We start from the raw sequence: 22,289 nt of genomic DNA on the forward strand, positions 1-22,289 counted from the left end.
TTTGGCTGTCAAACTGTTCAGCTTTTTAAGCTCTTTCAGCCTATTACTTTCAGCTTTTCACCCTTTTCAGCTTTATGTTCAGCTATAGAAACCATTCAACTATCAAAATATTCAGCTTCATGTTCAGCTAGAGAAACTGTTTAACTATCAAAACGTTCAGCTTTATGTTCAGCTAGAGAAACCGTTCAACTATCAAACTGTTCAGCTTTTTAGGCTCTTTCAACCTATTACTTTTCAGCCTTTCTTCCTTTTCAGCTTTTGAAAAAATCTGCTTTTTCTGCAAATTCTTGACCATTCTCATAGTTTTATGCATGTTTTTATGCATTAGGCAAGTGTTTTCCAGCACATTCAGCAGATTTTGCAAAATCACTTCAGCCGTCAGCATTCACACTGTATTTTCGCAGGAAATACAATTTTTCTAGTTAGTGTGAATGCTTCAAAGCATTCACACTATTGTTCTTCCGGAATTTATTAAAGTTATTATTATTATTATTATTATTCCAGCTTCCGTACGTTTTTCAGCTCTCTTCTACTCTTTCAAATTTTGAGCTACAGAAACCATTCAACCATCAAAATGTTCAGCTCGTTAAGGACATTACTGCCTCTATTTTTCATTTTTCTATCTTTCATACTTTTGGAAATATTCAGCTTTTTCTGCCAAATTTTTCCCATTCATCCTTATGGGGAATTTCTCAAATTTCATTCTGCTACATCTTCAGCATACGTTCAGCTATAGAAACCGTTCAACTATCAAAATGTTCAGCTATTTATGCTCTTTCAGCCTTGTACTTTTCAGCTTTTTAGCTTTTGAACTTTTTCAAATATTCAGCTTTTTCAAAACTAAAACCAAAATTTTTTCCCATTTATCCTTATGGGGATTTTCTCAAATTTCATTCTGCTACTACTTCAGCATACGTTCAGCTATAGAAACCGTTCAACTATCAAAATGTTCAGCTTTTTATGCTCTTTCAGCCTTCTTATTTTCAGCTTTTTAGCTTTTCAACTTTTTCAAATATTCAGCTTTTTCAAAAAAAAATTTAATATGGAAGCAAATGGGAAAATCTTCAAATCCTCTTCAAAACTCATCCACTTTCAACCTCTTCTGCTCTCTCATACTTTGAGCTAGAGACACCATTCCAACTTTAAAATAGTCACAAGACCTTGAACTATTGAATTTGTTTTTCAAAATTTTAAAATCTTTTACGGTTTTGAAATTATTACAGTTTTAGTTTGAAGGACTTTTAGCTCGTCTTCTGGGTTTATAATGGGTGTGTATTGCGTGAGCTAGAGTGGGTGACATCATCGCTAGAGTGGAGAGCAGCTGCAAAAACTTTAGAAAAAACTCTCTTCAGCTTGATTTGGGTCCCACATCTTTTACTTCACATAGACAATATATACATAGAAATGTGGGAAATCTTGTTGGCTTTCAGATGATGGTCTTATTTCAGATGTAGGACTTAAACTTTTGACTGTAGAAGCCCTCGAGTGACAAGAACTCCAGCAACTCCCCCATAAGCCGCAGTGTTAACTTTGAGCCTAAATCTCTGGAGTGGAGCAGATGGTACCGGTTTTGTCTCTCGCTCTTGTGCCCTCATTTTTCACTCTACAGAAATAAAAAACACATCACAGGGTTCAGCAATGTCTCCTGTTACTCACTGTATACATATTTTGGCCATAACCATTACACTTTTTTCTAAACCTGCAGGTGTTTGGGAGGTGTTTTCCCATTCATTCTTATGGGGACATTTTCAAATTTCATTCTGCTACTGCTCCAGCATATGTGCAGCTACAGAAACTGTCTGGCTGTCAAACTGTTCAGCTTTTTAAGCTCTTTCAGCCTATTACTTTCAGCTTTTCAACCTTTTCAGCTTCTTCAAATATTCAGCTTCATGTTCAGCTAGAGAAACTGTTCAACTTTTAAAATATTCAGCTTTATGTTCAGCTATAGAAACCGTTCAACTTTCAAAATGTTCAGCTTCATGTTCAGCTAGAGAAACTGTTAAAATATCAAAATATTGAGCTTTATGTCCAGCTAGAGAAACTGTTCAGCTTTTAAAATATTCAGCTTTATGTTCAGCTAGAGAAACTGTTCAACTTTTAAAATATTCAGCTTTATGTTCAGCTAGAGAAACTGTTCAACTTTTAAAATATTCAGCTTTATGTTCAGCTAGAGAAACTGTTCAGCTTTTAAAATATTCAGCTTTATGTTCAGCTAGAGAAACTGTTCAGCTTTTAAAATATTCAGCTTTTTAAGCTCTTTCAACCTATTACTTTTCAGCTTTTCAACCTTTTCAGCTTTTCAACCATTTCAGCTTTTCAGCTTTTTCAACTTTTCAACCTTTTCAGCTTTTCAACCTTTTCAAATATTCAGCTTGATGTTCAGCTAGAGAAACTGTTCAACTTTTAAAATATTCAGCTTTATGTTCAGCTAGAGAAACTGTTCAGCTTTTAAAATATTCAGCTTTATGTTCAGCTAGAGAAACTGTTCAGCTTTTAAAATATTCAGCTTTTTAAGCTCTTTCAACCTATTACTTTTCAGCTTTTCAACCTTTTCAGCTTTTCAACCATTTCAGCTTTTCACCTTTTTCAACTTTTCAACCTTTTCAGCTTTTCAACTTTTTCAAATATTCAGCTTGATGTTCAGCTAGAGAAACTGTTCAACTATCAAAATATTCACCTTAGAAACTGTTCAACTTTCAAAATCTTCAGCTTTTCCAACCCATTCGGCCTATTCCTTTTCACCTTTTCTGCCTTTTCAGCTTTGAAAAATTCTGCTTTTTCTGCAAATTCTTGACCATTCATTCTCATAGTTTTATGCATTTTTTATGCATTAGGCAAGTGTTTTCCAGCACATTCAGCAGATTTCCAAAATCACTTCAGCTTTCAGCATTCACACTGTATTTTCGTAGGAAATACAAATTTTTCTAGTTATTATTCTTCTTCCGTACGTTTTTCAGCACCTATCTTCTCCTACAAATTTTGAGCTATAGAAACCATTCAACTATCAAAATGTTCAGCTTTTTAAGGACACTCTTGCTTCCATTTTTCTTTTTTCTATCTTTCATACTTTTGGAAATATTCAGCTTTTTCTGCAAAATTTTCCCCATTCATCCTTATGGGGATTTTTTCAAATTTCGCTATGCTACTACTTCAGCATACGTTCAGCTATAGAAACCGTTCAACTATCAAAATGTTCAGCTCTTTATGCTCTTTCAGCCTTGTGCTTTTAAGCTTTTCAGCTTTTCAACTTTTTCAAATATTCAGCTTTTTCAAAACTAAAACCAAAATTTTTTCCCATTCATCCTTATGGGGATTTTTTCAAATTTCATCTGCTACTACTTCAGCATACGTTCAGCTATAGAAACCGTTCAACTATCAAAATGTTCAGCTTTTTAAGCTCTTTCAGCCTTGTTCTTTTCAGATTTTTAGCTTTTCAACTTTTTCAAATATTCAGCTTTTTCAAAAAAAAATGTAACATGGAAACAAATGGGAAAATCCTCAAATCCTCCTCAAAACTCATCCACTTTCAACCTCTTCTTCTCCCTCATACTTTGAGCTAGAGACACCATTCCAACTTTAAACTATCCACAAGACCTTGAACTATTGAACTTGATTTTCAGTTTTTGAAAATCTTTTACGGTTTTGAAATTATCACAGTTTTAGTTTTAAGGATTTTTAGCTCATCTTCTGGGTTTATAATGGGTGTGTATTGCGTGAGCTAGAGTGCGGAACATCATCGCTAGAGTGGAGAGCAGCTGCAAAAACTTTAGAAAAAACTCTCTTCAGCTTGATTTGGGTCCCACAGCTTTTACTTCACATAGACAATATATACATAGAAATGTAGGAAATCTTGTTGGCTTTCATATGATCATCTTATTTCAGATGTGCGACTTAAACTTTTGGCTGTAGAAGTCCTCGAGCGACAAGCACTCCAGCAACTCCCCCATAAGCCGCAATGTTAACTTTGAGCCTAAATTTCTGGAGTGGAGCAGACGGTACCGGTTTTGTCTCTCGCTCTTGTGCCCTCATTTTTCACTCTTCAGAAATAAAAAATACATCACATGGTTCAGAAATGTCTCCTGTTACTCACTGTATACATATTTTGGCCATAACCATTACACTTTTTCCTAAACCTGTAGCTGTTCGGGAGGTGTTTTCCCATTCATTCTTATGGGGACATTTTCAACTTTGGTTCTGCTACTGCTCCAGCATATGTGCAGCTACAGAAACTGTTTGGCTGTCAGACTGTTCAGCTTTTTAAGCTCTTTCAGACTATTACTTTCAGCTTTTCACCCTTTTCAGCTTTTCAACCTTTTCAGCCTTTTCAACCTTTTCAGCTTTTTCAAATATTCAGCTTTATGTTCAGCTATAGAAACCATTCAACTATCAAAATATTCAGATTTATGTTCAGCTATAGAAACCATTCAACTATCAAAATATTCAGATTTATGTTCAGCTATAGAAACCATTCAACTATCAAAACATTCAGCTTAATGTTCAGCTATAGAAACCATTCAACTATCAAAATATTCAGCTTCATGTCAGCTATAGAAACCATTCAACTATCAAAATATTCAGCTTCATGTTCAGCTATAGCTTGCGTTAGGCAAGTGTTTTCTAGCACATTCAGCAGATTTTGCAAAATCACTTCAGCAATCAGCATTCACACTGTATTTTCGCAGGAAATACAATTTTTCTAGTTAGTGTGAATGCTCCAAAGCATTCACACTATTGTTCTTCCGGAATTTATTATTATTATTATTATTATTATTATTAGTGTGAATGCTTCAAAGCATTCACACTATTGTTCTTCTGGAATTTATTATTATTATTATTATTATTCCTGCTTCCGTACGTTTTTCAGCTCTCTTCAGCTCCTTCAAATTTTGAGCTACAGAAACCATCCAACTATCAAAATGTGCAGCTCATTAAGGACATTCTTGCTTGTATTTTTGGTATTTCTATCTTTTATACTTTTGGAAATATTCAGCTTTTTCTGCAAAATTTTCCCCATTCATCCTTATGGGGAATTTCTCAAATTTCGCCCTGCTACTACTTCAGCATACGTTCAGCTATAGAAACCGTTCAACTATCAAAATGTTCAGCTTTTTATGCTCTTTCAGCCTTATACTTTTCAGCTTTTTAGCTTTTCAACTTTTTCAAATATTCAGCTTTTTCAAAACTAAAACCAATTTTTTTTCCCATTCATCCTTATGGGGATTTTTTCAAATTTCATTCTGCTACTACTTCAGCATACATTCAGCTATAGAAACCGTTCAACTATCAAAATGTTCAGCTTTTTAAGCTCTTTCAGCCTTATACTTTTCAGCTTTTTAGCTTTTCAACTTTTTCAAATATTCAGCTTTTTCAAAAAAAAATTTAACATGGAAACAAATGGGAAAATCTTCAAATCCTCCTCAAAACTCATGGACTTTCAACCTCTTCTGCTCCCTCATACTTTGAGCTAGATACACCGTTCCAACTTTAAAATAGTCACAAGACCTTGAACTATTAGGCATGTGTTTAGTTTTTGAAAATCTTTTACGGTTTTGAAATAATCACAGTTTTAGTTTGAAGGATTTTTAGCTCCTCTTCTGGGTTTATAATGGGTGTGTATTGCGTGAGCTAGAGTGCGGAACATCATCGCTAGAGTGGAGAGCAGCTGGAAAAACTTGAGAAAAAATTGTCTTCAGCTTGATTTGGGTCCCGCATCTTTTACTTCACATAGACAATATATACATAGAAATGTAGGAAATCTTGTTGGCTTTCAGATGATGTTCTTATTTCAGATGTGCGACTTAAACTTTTGGCTGTAGAAGCCCTAGAGTGACAAGAACTCCAGCAACTCCCCCATAAGGCGCAATGTTAATTTTGAGCCTAAATCTCTGGAGTGGAGCAGACGGTACCGGTTTTGTCTCTCGCTGTTGTGCCCTCATTTTTCACTCTACAGAAATAAAAAAGACATCACATGGTTCAGCAATGTCTCCTGTTACTCACTGTATACATATTTTGGCCATAATCATTACACTTTTTTCTAAACCTGCAGCTGTTTGGGAGGTGTTTTCCCATTCATTCTTATGGGGACATTTTCAAATTTCATTCTGCTACTGCTCCAGCATATGTGCAGCTACAGAAACTGTTTGGCTGTCAAACTGTTCAGCTTTTTACGCTCTTTCAGCCTACTACTTTTCAGCTTTTCAACTTTTTCAGCTTTTTCAAATATTCAGCTTTATGTTCAGCCATAGAAACCATTCAACTATCAAAATCTTAAGCTTTTTGAGCTCTTTCAACCTTGTACTTTTCAGCTTTTCAACTTTTTAAGCTCTCAAATATTCAGCTTTGTGCCTCTACAGCTTTTTCAAGTATTCAGCTTCATATTCAGCTATAGAAACCATTCAACTATCAAAATGTTCAGCTTTTTAAGCTTTTTCAACCTATTACTTTTCAGCCTTTCTGCCTTTTCAGCTTTTTCAAGTATTCCGCCTTTTTAAATATTCAGCTTTCTGTATTTCAGCTTTTTCAAGTATTCAGCTTCATGTTCAGCTATAGAAACCGTTCAACTATCAAAATCTTCAGCTTTTTAAGCTCTGTCAGCCTATTACTTTCAGCTTTTCAACCTTTTCGGCTTTGTCAAATATTCAGCTTTATGTTCAGCTATAGAAACCATTCAACTATCAAAATCTTCAGCTTTTTAAGCTCTTTCAACCTTGTACTTTTCAGCTTTTCAACCTTTTCATCCTTTTCAAATATTCAGCTTTCTGCCTTTTCAGCTTTTTCAAGTATTCAGCTTCATGTTCAGCTAGAAAACTGTTCAGCTATCAAAATATTCAGCTTTATGTTCAGCAATAGAAACCATTCAACTATCAAAATCTTCAGCTTTTTAAGCTCTTTCAACCTATTACTTTTCCTTTTCAGCTTTTGAAAAATCAGCTTTTTCTGCAAATTCTTGACCATTCATTCTCATAGTTTTATGCATTTTTTATGCATTAGGCAAGTGTTTTCCAGCACATTCAGCAGATTTTGCAAAATCACTTCAGCCGTCAGCATTCACACTGTATTTTCGCAGGAAATACAATTTTTCTAGTTATTATTATTCTTCTTCCGTACGTTTTTCAGCACCTATCTTCTCCTACAAATTTTGAGCTATAGAAACCATTCAACTATCAAAATGTTCAGCTTTTTAAGGACACTCTTGCTTCCATTTTTCTTTTTTCTATCTTTCATACTTTTGGAAATATTCAGCTTTTTCTGCAAAATTTTCCCCATTCATCCTTATGGGGATTTTTTCAAATTTCGCTATGCTACTACTTCAGCATACGTTCAGCTATAGAAACCGTTCAACTATCAAAATGTTCAGCTCTTTATGCTCTTTCAGCCTTGTGCTTTTAAGCTTTTCAGCTTTTCAACTTTTTCAAATATTCAGCTTTTTCAAAACTAAAACCAAAATTTTTTCCCATTCATCCTTATGGGGATTTTTTCAAATTTCATTCTGCTACTACTTCAGCATACGTTCAGCTATAGAAACCGTTCAACTATCAAAATGTTCAGCTTTTTAAGCTCTTTCAGCCTTGTTCTTTTCAGATTTTTAGCTTTTCAACTTTTTCAAATATTCAGCTTTTTCAAAAAAAAATGTAACATGGAAACAAATGGGAAAATCCTCAAATCCTCCTCAAAACTCATCCACTTTCAACCTCTTCTTCTCCCTCATACTTTGAGCTAGAGACACCATTCCAACTTTAAACTATCCACAAGACCTTGAACTATTGAACTTGATTTTCAGTTTTTGAAAATCTTTTACGGTTTTGAAATTATCACAGTTTTAGTTTTAAGGATTTTTAGCTCATCTTCTGGGTTTATAATGGGTGTGTATTGCGTGAGCTAGAGTGCGGAACATCATCGCTAGAGTGGAGAGCAGCTGCAAAAACTTTAGAAAAAACTCTCTTCAGCTTGATTTGGGTCCCACAGCTTTTACTTCACATAGACAATATATACATAGAAATGTAGGAAATCTTGTTGGCTTTCATATGATCATCTTATTTCAGATGTGCGACTTAAACTTTTGGCTGTAGAAGTCCTCGAGCGACAAGCACTCCAGCAACTCCCCCATAAGCCGCAATGTTAACTTTGAGCCTAAATTTCTGGAGTGGAGCAGACGGTACCGGTTTTGTCTCTCGCTCTTGTGCCCTCATTTTTCACTCTTCAGAAATAAAAAATACATCACATGGTTCAGAAATGTCTCCTGTTACTCACTGTATACATATTTTGGCCATAACCATTACACTTTTTCCTAAACCTGTAGCTGTTCGGGAGGTGTTTTCCCATTCATTCTTATGGGGACATTTTCAACTTTGGTTCTGCTACTGCTCCAGCATATGTGCAGCTACAGAAACTGTTTGGCTGTCAGACTGTTCAGCTTTTTAAGCTCTTTCAGACTATTACTTTCAGCTTTTCAACCTTTTCAGCTTTTCAACCTTTTCAGCCTTTTCAACCTTTTCAGCTTTTTCAAATATTCAGCTTTATGTTCAGCTATAGAAACCATTCAACTATCAAAATATTCAGATTTATGTTCAGCTATAGAAACCATTCAACTATCAAAATATTCAGATTTATGTTCAGCTATAGAAACCATTCAACTATCAAAACATTCAGCTTAATGTTCAGCTATAGAAACCATTCAACTATCAAAATATTCAGCTTTATGTTCAGCTATAGAAACCATTCAACTATCAAAATATTCAGATTTATGTTCAGCTATAGAAACCATTCAACTATCAAAACATTCAGCTTTATGTTCAGCTATAGAAACCATTCAACTATCAAAACATTCAGCTTTATGTTCAGCTATAGAAACCGTTCAACTATCAAAACATTCAGCTTTATGTTCAGCTATAGAAACCATTCAACTATCAAAACATTCAGCTTTATGTTCAGCTATAGAAACCGTTCAACTATTAAAATCTTCAGCTTCATGTTCACCTAGAGTAACTGTTCAACTTTCAGTTGAACAGTTACTCAATATTCAGCTTTTCTGCGTCTTCAGCTCTTTAAAAAATCAGCTTTTCCTGCAAATTCTTGACCATTCATTCTCATAGTTTTATGCATTTCCAGCAGCACATTCAGCAGATTTTGCAAAATCACTTCAGCCGTCAGCATTCACACTGTATTTTCGCAGGAAATACAATTTTTCTAGTTATTATTATTATTCTTCTTCCGTACGTTTTTCGGCTCTCTTCTACTCCTTCAAATTTTGTGCTACAGAAACCATTCAACTATCAAAATGTTCAGCTCATTAAGGACATTACTGCTGTCATTTTTCATTTTTCTATCTTTCATACTTTTTGAAATATTCAGCTTTTTCTGCCAAATTTTTCCCATTCATCCTTATGGGGAATTTCTCAAATTTCGCTCTGCTACTACTTCAGCATACTTTCAGCTATAGAAACCGTTCAACTATCAAAATGTTCAGCTATTTATGCTCTTTCAGCCTTGAGCTTTTCAGCTTTTTAACTTTTCAACTTTTTCAAATATTCAGCTTTTTCAAAACTAAAACCAAAATTTTTTCCCATTCATCCTTATGGGGTTTTTTTCAAATTTCATTCTGCTACTACTTCAGCATACGTTCAGCTATAGAAACTGTTCAACTATCAAAATGTTCAGCTTTTTAAGCTCTTTCAGCCTTGTGCTTTTCAGCTTTTTAACTTTTCAACTTTTTCAAATATTCAGCTTTTTAAAAAAAAAATTTAACATGGAAACAAATGGGAAAATCCTCAAATTCTCCTCAAAACTCATCCACTTTCAACCTCTTCTTCTCCCTCATACTTTGAGCTAGAGACACCATTCCAACTTTAAACTATCCACAAGACCTTGAACTATTGAACTTGATTTTCAGTTTTTGAAAATCTTTTACGGTTTTGAAATTATCACAGTTTTAGTTTTAAGGATTTTTAGCTCATCTTCTGGGTTTATAATGGGTGTGTATTGCGTGAGCTAGAGTGCGGAACATCATCGCTAGAGTGGAGAGCAGCTGCAAAAACTTAAGAAAAAACTCTCTTCAGCTTGATTTGGGTCCCACAGCTTTTACTTCACATAGACAATATATACATAGAAATGTAGGAAATCTTGTTGGCTTTCATATGATCATCTTATTTCAGATGTGCGACTTAAACTTTTGGCTGTAGAAGCCCTCGAGCGACAAGCACTCCAGCAACTCCCCCATAAGCCGCAATGTTAACTTTGAGCCTAAATTTCTGGAGTGGAGCAGACGGTACCGGTTTTGTCTCTCGCTGTTGTGCCCTCATTTTTCACTCTACAGAAATAAAAAACACATCACATGGTTCAGCAATGTCTCCTGTTACTCACTGTATACATATTTTGGCCATAACCATTGCATTTTTTTCTAAACCTGCAGGTGTTTGGGAGGTGTTTTCCCATTCATTCTTATGGGGACATTTTCAACTTTGGTTCTGCTACTGCTCCAGCATATGTGCTGCTACAGAAACTGTTTGGCTGTCAAACTGTTCAGCTTTTTAAGCTCTTTCAGCCTATTACTTTCAGCTTTTCAACCTTTTCAGCTTTTCAACCTTTTCAGCCTTTTCAACCTTTTCAGCTTTTCAACCTTTTCAGCCTTTTCAACCTTTTCAGCTTTTTCAAATATTCAGCTTTATGTTCAGCTATAGAAACCATTCAACTATCAAAATATTCAGATTTATGTTCAGCTATAGAAACCATTCAACTATCAAAACATTCAGCTTAATGTTCAGCTATAGAAACCATTCAACTATCAAAATATTCAGCTTTATGTTCAGCTATAGAAACCATTCAACTATGAAAATATTCAGATTTATGTTCAGCTATAGAAACCATTCAACTATCAAAACATTCAGCTTTATGTTCAGCTATAGAAACCATTCAACTATCAAAACATTCAGCTTTATGTTCAGCTATAGAAACCGTTCAACTATCAAAACATTCAGCTTTATGTTCAGCTAGAGAAACTGTTCAACTATCAAAATATTCAGCTTCATGTTCAGCTATAGCTTGCGTTAGGCAAGTGTTTTCTAGCACATTCAGCAGATTTTGCAAAATCACTTCAGCAATCAGCATTCACACTGTATTTTCGCAGGAAATACAATTTTTCTAGTTATTAGTGTGAATGCTTCAAAGCATTCACACTATTGTTCTTCCGGAATTTATTATTATTATTATTCATGATTCCGTACGTTTTTTGGCTCTTTTCAACTCCTTCAAATTTTGTGCTTAAGAAACCATTCAACTATCAAAATGTTCAGCTCATTAAGGACATTATGGCATCCATTTTTCTTTTTTCTATCTTTCATACTTTTGGAAATATTCAGCTTTTTCTGCAAAATTTTCCCCATTCATCCTTATGGGGAATTTCTCAAATTTCGCTCTGCTACTACTTCAGCATACATTCAGCTATAGAAACCGTTCAACTATCAAAATGTTCAGCTATTTGTGCTCTTTCAGCCTATCAATTTTCAGCTTTTTAACTTTTCAACTTTTTCAAATATTCAGCTTTTTCAAAACTAAAACCAAAATTTTTTCCCATTCATCCTTATGGGGATTTTTTCAAATTTCATTCTGCTACTACTTCAGCATACGTTCAGCTATAGAAACCGTTCAACTATCAAAATGTTCAGCTTTTTAAGCTCTTTCAGCCTTGTTCTTTTCAGATTTTTAGCTTTTCAACTTTTTCAAATATTCAGCTTTTTCAAAAAAAAATTTAACATGGAAACAAATGGGAAAATCCTCAAATCCTCCTCAAAACTCATCCACTTTCAACCTCTTCTGCTCCCTCATACTTTGAGCTAGAGACACCATTCCAACTTTAAACTATTCACAAGACCTTGAACTATTGAACTTGATTTTCAGTTTTTGAAAATCTTTTACGGTTTTGAGATTATCACAGTTTTAGTTTTAAGGATTTTTAGCTCATCTTCTGGGTTTATAATGGGTGTGTATTGCGTGAGCTAGAGTGCGGAACATCATCGCTAGAGTGGAGAGCAGCTGCAAAAACTTTAGAAAAAACTCTCTTCAGCTTGATTTGGGTCCCACAGCTTTTACTTCACATAGACAATATATACATAGAAATGTAGGAAATCTTGTTGGCTTTCATATGATCATCTTATTTCAGATGTGCGACTTAAACTTTTGGCTGTAGAAGCCCTCGAGCGACAAGCACTCCAGCAACTCCCCCATAAGCCGCAATGTTAACTTTGAGCCTAAATTTCTGGAGTGGAGCAGACGGTACCGGTTTTGTCTCTCGCTCTTGTGCCCTCATTTTTCACTCTTCAGAAATAAAAAATACATCACATGGTTCAGAAATGTCTCCTGTTACTCACTGTATACATATTTTGGCCATAACCATTACACTTTTTCCTAAACCTGTAGCTGTTCGGGAGGTGTTTTCCCATTCATTCTTATGGGGACATTTTCAACTTTGGTTCTGCTACTGCTCCAGCATATGTGCTGCTACAGAAACTGTTTGGCTGTCAGACTGTTCAGCTTTTTAAGCTCTTTCAGCCTATTACTTTCAGCTTTTCAACCTTTTCAGCTTTTCAACCTTTTCAGCCTTTTCAACCTTTTCAGCTTTTTCAAATATTCAGCTTTATGTTCAGCTATAGAAACCATTCAACTATCAAAATATTCAGATTTATGTTCAGCTATAGAAACCATTCAACTATCAAAACATTCAGCTTAATGTTCAGCTATAGAAACCATTCAACTATCAAAATATTCAGCTTTATGTTCAGCTATAGAAACCATTCAACTATCAAAATATTCAGATTTATGTTCAGCTATAGAAACCATTCAACTATCAAAACATTCAGCTTTATGTTCAGCTATAGAAACCGTTCAACTATCAAAACATTCAGCTTTATGTTCAGCTATAGAAACCGTTCAACTATCAAAACATTCAGCTTTATGTTCAGCTAGAGAAACTGTTCAACTATCAAAACATTCAGCTTCATGTTCAGCTATAGAAACCATTCAACTATCAAAATATTCAGCTTCATGTTCAGCTATAGCTTGCGTTAGGCAAGTGTTTTCTAGCACATTCAGCAGATTTTGCAAAATCACTTCAGCAATCAGCATTCACACTGTATTTTCGCAGGAAATACAATTTTTCTAGTTATTAGTGTGAATGCTTCAAAGCATTCACACTATTGTTCTTCCGGAATTTATTAAAGTTATTATTATTAGTGTGAATGCTCCAAAGCATTCACACTATTGTTCTTCCGGAATTTATTAAAGTTATTATTATTATTATTATTATTCCAGCTTCCGTACGTTTTTCAGCTCTCTTCTACTCTTTCAAATTTTGAGCTACAGAAACCATTCAACCATCAAAATGTTCAGCTCGTTAAGGACATTACTGCCTCTATTTTTCATTTTTCTATCTTTCATACTTTTGGAAATATTCAGCTTTTTCTGCAAAATTTTTCCCATTCATCCTTATGGGGAATTTCTCAAATTTCATTCTGCTACATCTTCAGCATACGTTCAGCTATAGAAACCGTTCAACTATCAAAATGTTCAGCTATTTATGCTCTTTCAGCCTTGTACTTTTCAGCTTTGTAGCTTTTCAACTTTTTCAAATATTCAGCTTTTTCAAAACTAAAACCAAAATTTTTTCCCATTCATCCTTATGGGGATTTTTTCAAATTTCATTCTGCTACTACTTCAGCATACGTTCAGCTATAGAAACCGTTCAACTATCAAAATGTTCAGCTTTTTAAGCTCTTTCAGCCTTGTTCTTTTCAGCTTTTTAGCTTTTCAACTTTTTCAAATATTCAGCTTTTTCAAAAAAAGATTTAATATGGAAGCAAATGGGAAAATCTTCAAATCCTCTTCAAAACTCATCCACTTTCAACCTCTTCTGCTCTCTCATACTTTGAGCTAGAGACACCATTCCAACTTTAAACTATTCACAAGACCTTGAACTATTGAATTTGTTTTTCAAAATTTTAAAATCTTTTACAGTTTTGAAATTATGACAGTTTTAGTTTGAAGGACTTTTAGCTCGTCTTCTGGGTTTATAATGGGTGTGTATTGCGTGAGCTAGAGTGGGTGACATCATCGCTAGAGTGGAGAGCAGCTGCAAAAACTTTAGAAAAAACTCTCTTCAGCTTGATTTGGGTCCCACATCTTTTACTTCACATAGACAATATATACATAGAAATGTAGGAAATCTTGTTGGCTTTCAGATGATGGTCTTATTTCAGATGTAGGACTTAAACTTTTGACTGTAGAAGCCCTTGAGTGACAAGAACTCCAGCAACTCCCCCATAAGCCGCAGTGTTAACTTTGAGCCTAAATCTCTGGAGTGGAGCAGACGGTACCGGTTTTGTCTCTCGCTCTTGTGCCCTCATTTTTCACTCTACAGAAATAAAAAACACATCACAGGGTTCAGCAATGTCTCCTGTTACTCACTGTATACATATTTTGGCCATAACCATTACACTTTTTTCTAAACCTGCAGGTGTTTGGGAGGTGTTTTCCCATTCATTCTTATGGGGACATTTTCAAATTTCATTCTGCTACTGCTCCAGCATATGTGCAGCTACAGAAACTGTTTGGCTGTCAGACTGTTCAGCTTTTTAAGCTCTTCAGCTTCTTCAAATATTCAGCTTTATGTTCAGCTATAGAAACCGTTCAGCTATCAAACTGTTCAGCTTTTTAAGCTCTTTCAGCCTATTACTTTCAGCTTTTCAACCTTTTCAGCTTCTTCAAATATTCAGCTTTATGTTCAGCTATAGAAACCGTTAAACTATCAAAATGTTCAGTTTCATGTTCAGCTAGAGAAACTGTTAAAATATCAAACTATTCAGCTTTTCAACCTCTTCAGCTTTTTCAAATATTCAGCTTTATGTTCAGCTATAGAAACCGTTCAGCTATCAAAATGTTCAGCTATTTATGCTCTTTCAGCCTATCAATTTTCAGCTTTTTAACTTTTCAACTTTTTCAAATATTCAGCTTTTTCAAAACTAAAACCAAAATTTTTTCCCATTCATCCTTATGGGGATTTTTTCAAATTTCATTCTGCTACTACTTCAGCATACGTTCAGCTATAGAAACCGTTCAACTATCAAAATGTTCAGATTTATGTTCAGCTATAGAAACCATTCAACTATCAAAATATTCAGCTTCATGTTCAGCTATAAAAACCATTCAACTATCAAAATATTCAGATTCATGTTCAGCTATAGAAACCATTCAACTATCAAAACATTCAGCTTTATGTTCAGCTAGAGAAACTGTTCAACTATCAAAACATTCAGCTTCATGTTCAGCTATAGAAACCATTCAACTATCAAAATATTCAGCTTTATGTTCAGCTATAGCTTGCGTTAGGCAAGTGTTTTCTAGCACATTCAGCAGATTTTGCAAAATCACTTCAGCAATCAGCATTCACACTGTATTTTCGCAGGAAATACAATTTTTCTAGTTAGTGTGAATGCTTCAAAGCATTCACACTATTGTTCTTCTGGAATTTATTATTAGTGTGAATGCTTCAAAGCATTCACACTATTGTTCTTCTGGAATTTATTATTATTATTATTATTATTCCTGCTTCCGTACGTTTTTCAGCTCTCTTCAGCTCCTTCAAATTTTGAGCTACAGAAACCATTCAACTATCAAAATGTGCAGCTCATTAAGGACATTCTTGCTTGTATTTTTGGTATTTCTATCTTTTATACTTTTGGAAATATTCAGCTTTTTCTGCAAAATTTTCCCCATTCATCCTTATGGGGAATTTCTCAAATTTCGCCCTGCTACTACTTCAGCATACGTTCAGCTATAGAAACCGTTCAACTATCAAAATGTTCAGCTTTTTATGCTCTTTCAGCCTTATACTTTTCAGCTTTTTAGCTTTTCAACTTTTTCAAATATTCAGCTTTTTCAAAACTAAAACCAAATTTTTTTCCCATTCATCCTTATGGGGATTTTTTCAAATTTCATTCTGCTACTGCTTCAGCATACATTCAGCTATAGAAACCGTTCAACTATCAAAATGTTCAGCTTTTTAAGCTCTTTCAGCCTTATACTTTTCAGCTTTTTAGCTTTTCAACTTTTTCAAATATTCAGCTTTTTCAAAAAAAAATTTAACATGGAAACAAATGGGAAAATCTTCAAATCCTCCTCAAAACTCATGGACTTTCAACCTCTTCTGCTCCCTCATACTTTGAGCTAGATACACCGTTCCAACTTTAAAATATTCACAAGACCTTGAACTATTAGGCATGTGTTTAGTTTTTGAAAATCTTTTACGGTTTTGAAATAATCACAGTTTTAGTGTGAAGGATTTTTAGCTCCTCTTCTGGGTTTATAATGGGTGTGTATTGCGTGAGCTAGAGTGCGGAACATCACCGCTAGAGTGGAGAGCAGCTGGAAAAACTTGTTAAAAAATTGTCTTCAGCTTGATTTGGGTCCCACAGCTTTTACTTCACATAGACAATATATACATAGAAATGTAGGAAATCTTGTTGGCTTTCAGATGATGTTCTTATTTCAGATGTAGGACTTAAACTTTTGGCTGTAGAAGCCCTCGAGCGACAAGCACTCCAGCAACTCCCCCATAAGCCGCAATGTTAATTTTGAGCCTAAATTTCTGGAGTGGAGCAGACGGTACCGGTTTTGTCTCTCGCTCTTGTGCCCTCATTTTTCACTCTACAGAAATAAAAAACACATCACATGGTTCAGCAATGTCTCCTGTTACTCACTGTATACATATTTTGGCCATAACCATTACACTTTTTTCTAAACCTGCAGGAGTTTGGGAGGTGTTTTCCCATTCATTCTTATGGGGACATTTTCAACTTTGGTTCTGCTACTGCTCCAGCATATGTGCAGCTACAGAAACTGTTTGGCTGTCAAACTGTTCAGCTTTTTAAGCTCTTTCAGCTTTTTCAAATATTCAGCTTTATTTTCAGCCATAGAAACCTTTCAACTATCAAAATCTTAAGCTTTTTAAGCTCTTTCAACCTTGTACTTTTCAGCTTTTCAACTTTTTCAGCTCTCAAATATTCAGCTTTCTGCCTTTTCAGATTTTTCAAGTATTCAGCTTCATGTTCAGCTAGAGAAACTGTTCAGCTATCAAAATGTTCAGCTTTTTAAGCTTTTTCAACCTATTACTTTTCAGCCTTTCTGCCTTTTCAGCTTTTTCAAGTATTCCGCTTTTTAAAATATTCAGCTTTCTGTATTTCAGCTTTTTCAAGTATTCAGCTTCATATTCAGCTATAGAAACCGTTCAACTATCAAACTGTTCAGCTTTTTAAGCTCTTTCAGCCTATTACTTTTCAGCTTTTTCAAATATTCAGCTTTATGTTCTGCTATAGAAACCGTTCAACTATCAACATGTTCAGCTTTTTAAGCTCTTTCAACCTTGTACTTTTCAGCTTTTTCAAATATTCAGCTTCATGTACAGCTAGAGAAACTGTTCAACTATCAAAATATTCAGCTTCATGTACAGTTAGAGAAACTGTTCAGCTATTAAAATATTCAGCTTTTCCTGCAAATTCTTGACCATTCATTCTTATAGTTTTATGCATTTCCAGCAGCACATTCAGCAGATTTTGCAAAATCACTTCAGCCGTCAGCATTCACACTGTATTTTCGCAGGAAATACAATTTTTCTAGTTATTCCTGCTTCCGTACGTTTTTCAGCACCTATCTCCTCCTACAAATTTTGAGCTACAGAAACCATTCAACTATCAAAATGTGCAGCTCGTTAAGGACATTCTTGCTTGTATTTTTGGTGTTTCTATCTTTTATACTTTTGGAAATATTCAGCTTTTTCTGCAAAATTTTCCCCATTCATCCTTATGAGGATTTTTTCAAATTTCATTCTACTACTACTTCAGCATACGTTCAGCTATAGAAACCGTTCAACTATCAAAATGTTCAGCTTTTTAAGCTCTTTCAGCCTTGTACTTTTCAGCTTTTTAGCTTTTCAACTTTTTCAAATATTCAGCTTTTTCAAAAAAAAATTTAACATTGAAACAAATGGGAAAATCCTCAAATCCTCCTCAAAACTCATCCACTTTCAACCTCTTCTGCTCCCTCATACTTTGAGCTAGAGACACCATTCCAACTTTAAACTATTCACAAGACCTTGAACTATTGAACTTGTTTTTCAAAATTTGAAAATCTTTTACGGATTTGAAATTATCACAGTTTTAGTTTTAAGGATTTTTAGCTCATCTTCTGGGTTTATAATGGGTGTGTATTGCGTGAGCTAGAGTGCGGAACATCATCGCTAGAGTGGAGAGCAGCTGGAAAAAGTTTAGAAAAAACTCTCTTCAGCTTGATTTGGGTCCCACAGCTTTTACTTCACATAGACAATATATACATAGAAATGTAGGAAATCTTGTTGGCTTTCAAATGATGGTCTTATTTCAGATGTAGGACTTAAACTTTTGGCTGTAGTAGCCCTTGAGCGGCAAGCACTCCAGCAACTCCCCCATAAGGCGCAGTGTTAACTTTGAGCCTAAATCTCTGGAGTGGAGCAGACGGTACCGGTTTTGTCTCTCGCTCTTGTGCCCTCATTTTTCACTCTACTGAAATAAAAAATACATCACATGGTTCAGCAATGTCTCCTGTTACTCACTGTATACATATTTTGGCCATAACCATTACACTTTTTTCTAAACCTGCAGGTGTTTGGGAGGTGTTTTCCCATTCATTCTTATTGGGACATTTTCAACTTTGGTTCTGCTACTGCTCCAGCATCTGTGCAGCTACAGAAACTGTCTGGCTGTCAAACTGTTCAGCTTTTTAAGCTCTTTCAACCTATTACTTTCAGCTTTTCAACTTTTTCAGCTTTTTCAAATATTCAGCTTTATGTTCAGCTATAGAAGCCATTCAACTATCAAAATCTTAAGCTTTTTAAGCTCTTTCAACCTTGTACTTTTCAGCTTTTCAACTTTTTAAGCTCTCAAATATTCAGCTTTGTGCCTCTACAGCTTTTTCAAGTATTCAGCTTCATGTTCAGCTATAGAAACCGTTCAACTATCAAAATGTTCAGCTTCATGTTCAGCTAGAGAAACCGTTCAACTATCAACATGTTCAGCTTTTTCAACCTTGTACTTTTCAGCCTTTCTGCCTTTTCAGCTTCTGAAAAAAATCAGCTTTTCCTGCAAATTCTTGACTATTCATTCTCATAGTTTTATGCATGTTTTGTGGATTAGGCAAGTGTTTTCCAGCACATTCAGCAGATTTTGCAAAATCACTTCAGCAATCAGCATTCACACTGTATTTTCGCAGGAAATACAATTTTTCTAGTTATTATTCCAGCTTCCGTACGTTTTTCAGCACCTATCTCCTCCTACACATTTTTAGCTATAGAAACCATTCAACTATCAAAATGTGCAGCTTGTTAAGGACATTACTGCTTGTATTTTTGGTATTTCTATCTTTTATACTTTTGGAGATATTCAGCTTTTTCTGCAAAATTTTCCCCATTCATCCTTATGGGGATTTTTTCAAATTTCACTCTGCTACTACTTCAGCATACGTTCAGCTATAGAAACCGTTCAACTATCAAAATGTTCAGCTATTTATGCTCTTTCAGCCTTGTTCTTTTCAGCTTTTTAACTTTTCAACTTTTTCAAATATTCAGCTTTTTCAAAACTAAAACCAAAATTTTTTCCCATTCATCCTTATGGGGATTTTTTCAAATTTCATTCTGCTACTACTTCAGCATACGTTCAGCTATAGAAACCGTTCAACTATCAAAATGTTCAGCTTTTTAAGCTCTTTCAGCCTTCTTCTTTTCAGCTTTTTAGCTTTTCAACTTTTTCAAATATTCAGCTTTTTCAAAAAAAAATTTAATATGGAAGCAAATGGGAAAATCTTCAAATCCTCTTCAAAACTCATCCACTTTCAACCTCTTCTGCTCTCTCATACTTTGAGCTAGAGACACCATTCCAACTTTAAAATATTCACAAGACCTTGAACTATTGGGCATGTGTTCAGTTTTTGAAAATCTTTTATGGTTTTGAAAATATCACAGTTTTAGTTTGAAGGATTTTTAGCTCGTCTTCTGGGTTTATAATGGGTGTGTATTGCGTGAGCTAGAGTGCGGAACATCATCGCTAGAGTGGAGAGCAGCTGCAAAAACTTTTGAAAAAACTCTCTTCAGCTTGATTTGGGTCCCACAGCTTTTACTTCACATAGACAATATATACATAGAAATGTAGGAAATCGTGTTGGCTTTCATATGATCACCTTATTTCAGATGTGCGTCTTAAACTTTTGGCTGTAGAAGCCCTAGAGCGACAAGAACTCCAGCAACTCCCCCATAAGCCGCAATGTTAAATTTGAGCCTAAATCTCTGGAGTGGAGCAGACGGTACCGGTTTTGTCTCTCGCTCTGGCTCCCTCATTTTTCACTCTACAGAAATAAAAAACACATCACAGAGTTCAGCAATGTCTCCTGTTACTCACTGTATACATATTTTGTCCATAACCATTACACTTTTTTCTCAACCTGCAGGTGTTTGGGAGGTGTTTTCCCATTCATTCTTATGGGGACATTTTCAACTTTGGTTCTGCTACTGCTCCAGCATCTGTGCAGCTACAGAAACTGTTTGGCTGTCAAACTGTTCAGCTTTTTAAGCTCTTTCAGCCTATTACTTTCAGCTTTTCAACCTTTTCAGCTTTTTCAAATATTCAGCTTTCTGCCTTTTCAGCTTTTTCAAATATTCAGCTTCATGTACAGCCATAGAAACCGTTCAATTATCAAAATGTTCAGCTTTTTAAGCTCTTTCAGCCTATTACTTTTCAGCTTGTCAACCTTTTCAAATATTCAGCTTTCTGCCTTTTCAGCTTTTTCAAGTATTCAGCTTCATGTTCAGCTAGAGAAACTTTTCAGCTATTAAAATCTTCAGCTTCATGTTCACCTAGAGTAACTGTTCAACTATCAAAATATTCAGCTTCATGTTCAGCTAGAGAAACTGTTCAACTTTTAAAATATTCAGCTTTATGTTCAGCTAGAGAAACTGTTCAACTTTTAAAATATTCAGCTTTATGTTCAGCTAGAGAAACTGTTCAACTTTTAAAATATTCAGCTTAATGTTCAGCTAGAGAAAAAATATTCAGCTTTATGTTCAGCTAGAGAAACTGTTCAACTATCAAAACATTCAGCTTTATGTTCAGCTATAGAAACCGTTCATCTATCAAAATCTTCAGCGTTATGTCCAGCTAGAGAAACTGTTAAAATATCAAAATATTCAGCTTTATGTTCAGCTAGAGAAACTGTTCAACTTTTAAAATATTCAGCTTTATGTTCAGCTAGAGAAACTGTTCAGCTATTAAAATATTCAGCTTTTTAAGCTCTTTCAACCTATTACTTTTCAGCTTTTCAACCTTTTCAGCTTTTCAACCATTTCAGCTTTTCAACTTTTTCAACTTTTCAACCTTTTCAGCTTTTCAACCTTTTCAAATATTCAGCTTGATGTTCAGCTAGAGAAACTGTTAAACTATCAAAATATTCACCTTAGAAACTGTTCAACTTTCAAAATCTTCAGCTTTTCCAACCCATTCGACCTATTCCTTTTCACCTTTTCTGCCTTTTCAGCTTTGAAAAATTCCAGTGTTTTCCAGTACTACGATTCAGCAGATTTCCAAAATCACTTCAGCTTTCAGCATTCACACTGTATTTTCGTAGGAAATACAAATTTTTCTAGTTATTCCTGATTCCGTACGTTTTTTGGCTCGCTACTTCTCCTACAAATTTTGAGCTATAGAAACCATTCAACTATCAAAATGTGCAGCTCGTTAAGGACATGATGGCGTGTATTTTTCTTTTCTCTATCTTTTATACTTTTGGAAATATTCAGCTTTTTCTGCAAAATTTTCCCCATTCATCCTTATGGGGATTTTTTCAAATTTCATTCTGCTACTACTTCAGCATACGTTCAGCTATAGAAACCGTTCGACTATCAAAATGTTCAGCTATTTATGCTCTTTCAGCCTTGTACTTTTCAGATTTTTAGCTTTTCAACTTTTTCAAATATTCAGCTTTTTCAAAACTAAAACCAAAATTTTTTCCCATTCATCCTTATGGGGATTTTCTCACATTTCATTCTGCTACTGCTTCAGCATATGTTCAGCTATAGAAACCGTTCAACTATCAAAATGTTCAGCTTTTTAAGCTCTTTCAGCCTTGTACTTTTCAGCTTTTTAACTTTTCAACCTTTTCAAATATTCAGCTTTTTCAAAAAAAAATTTAATATGGAAGCAAATGGGAAAATCTTCAAATCCTCC

This window comes from Pagrus pagrus (genome assembly GCF_965226575.1).
Source record: "Pagrus pagrus genome assembly, chromosome: 22".
Taxonomy (NCBI): Eukaryota; Metazoa; Chordata; class Actinopteri; order Spariformes; family Sparidae; genus Pagrus; species Pagrus pagrus.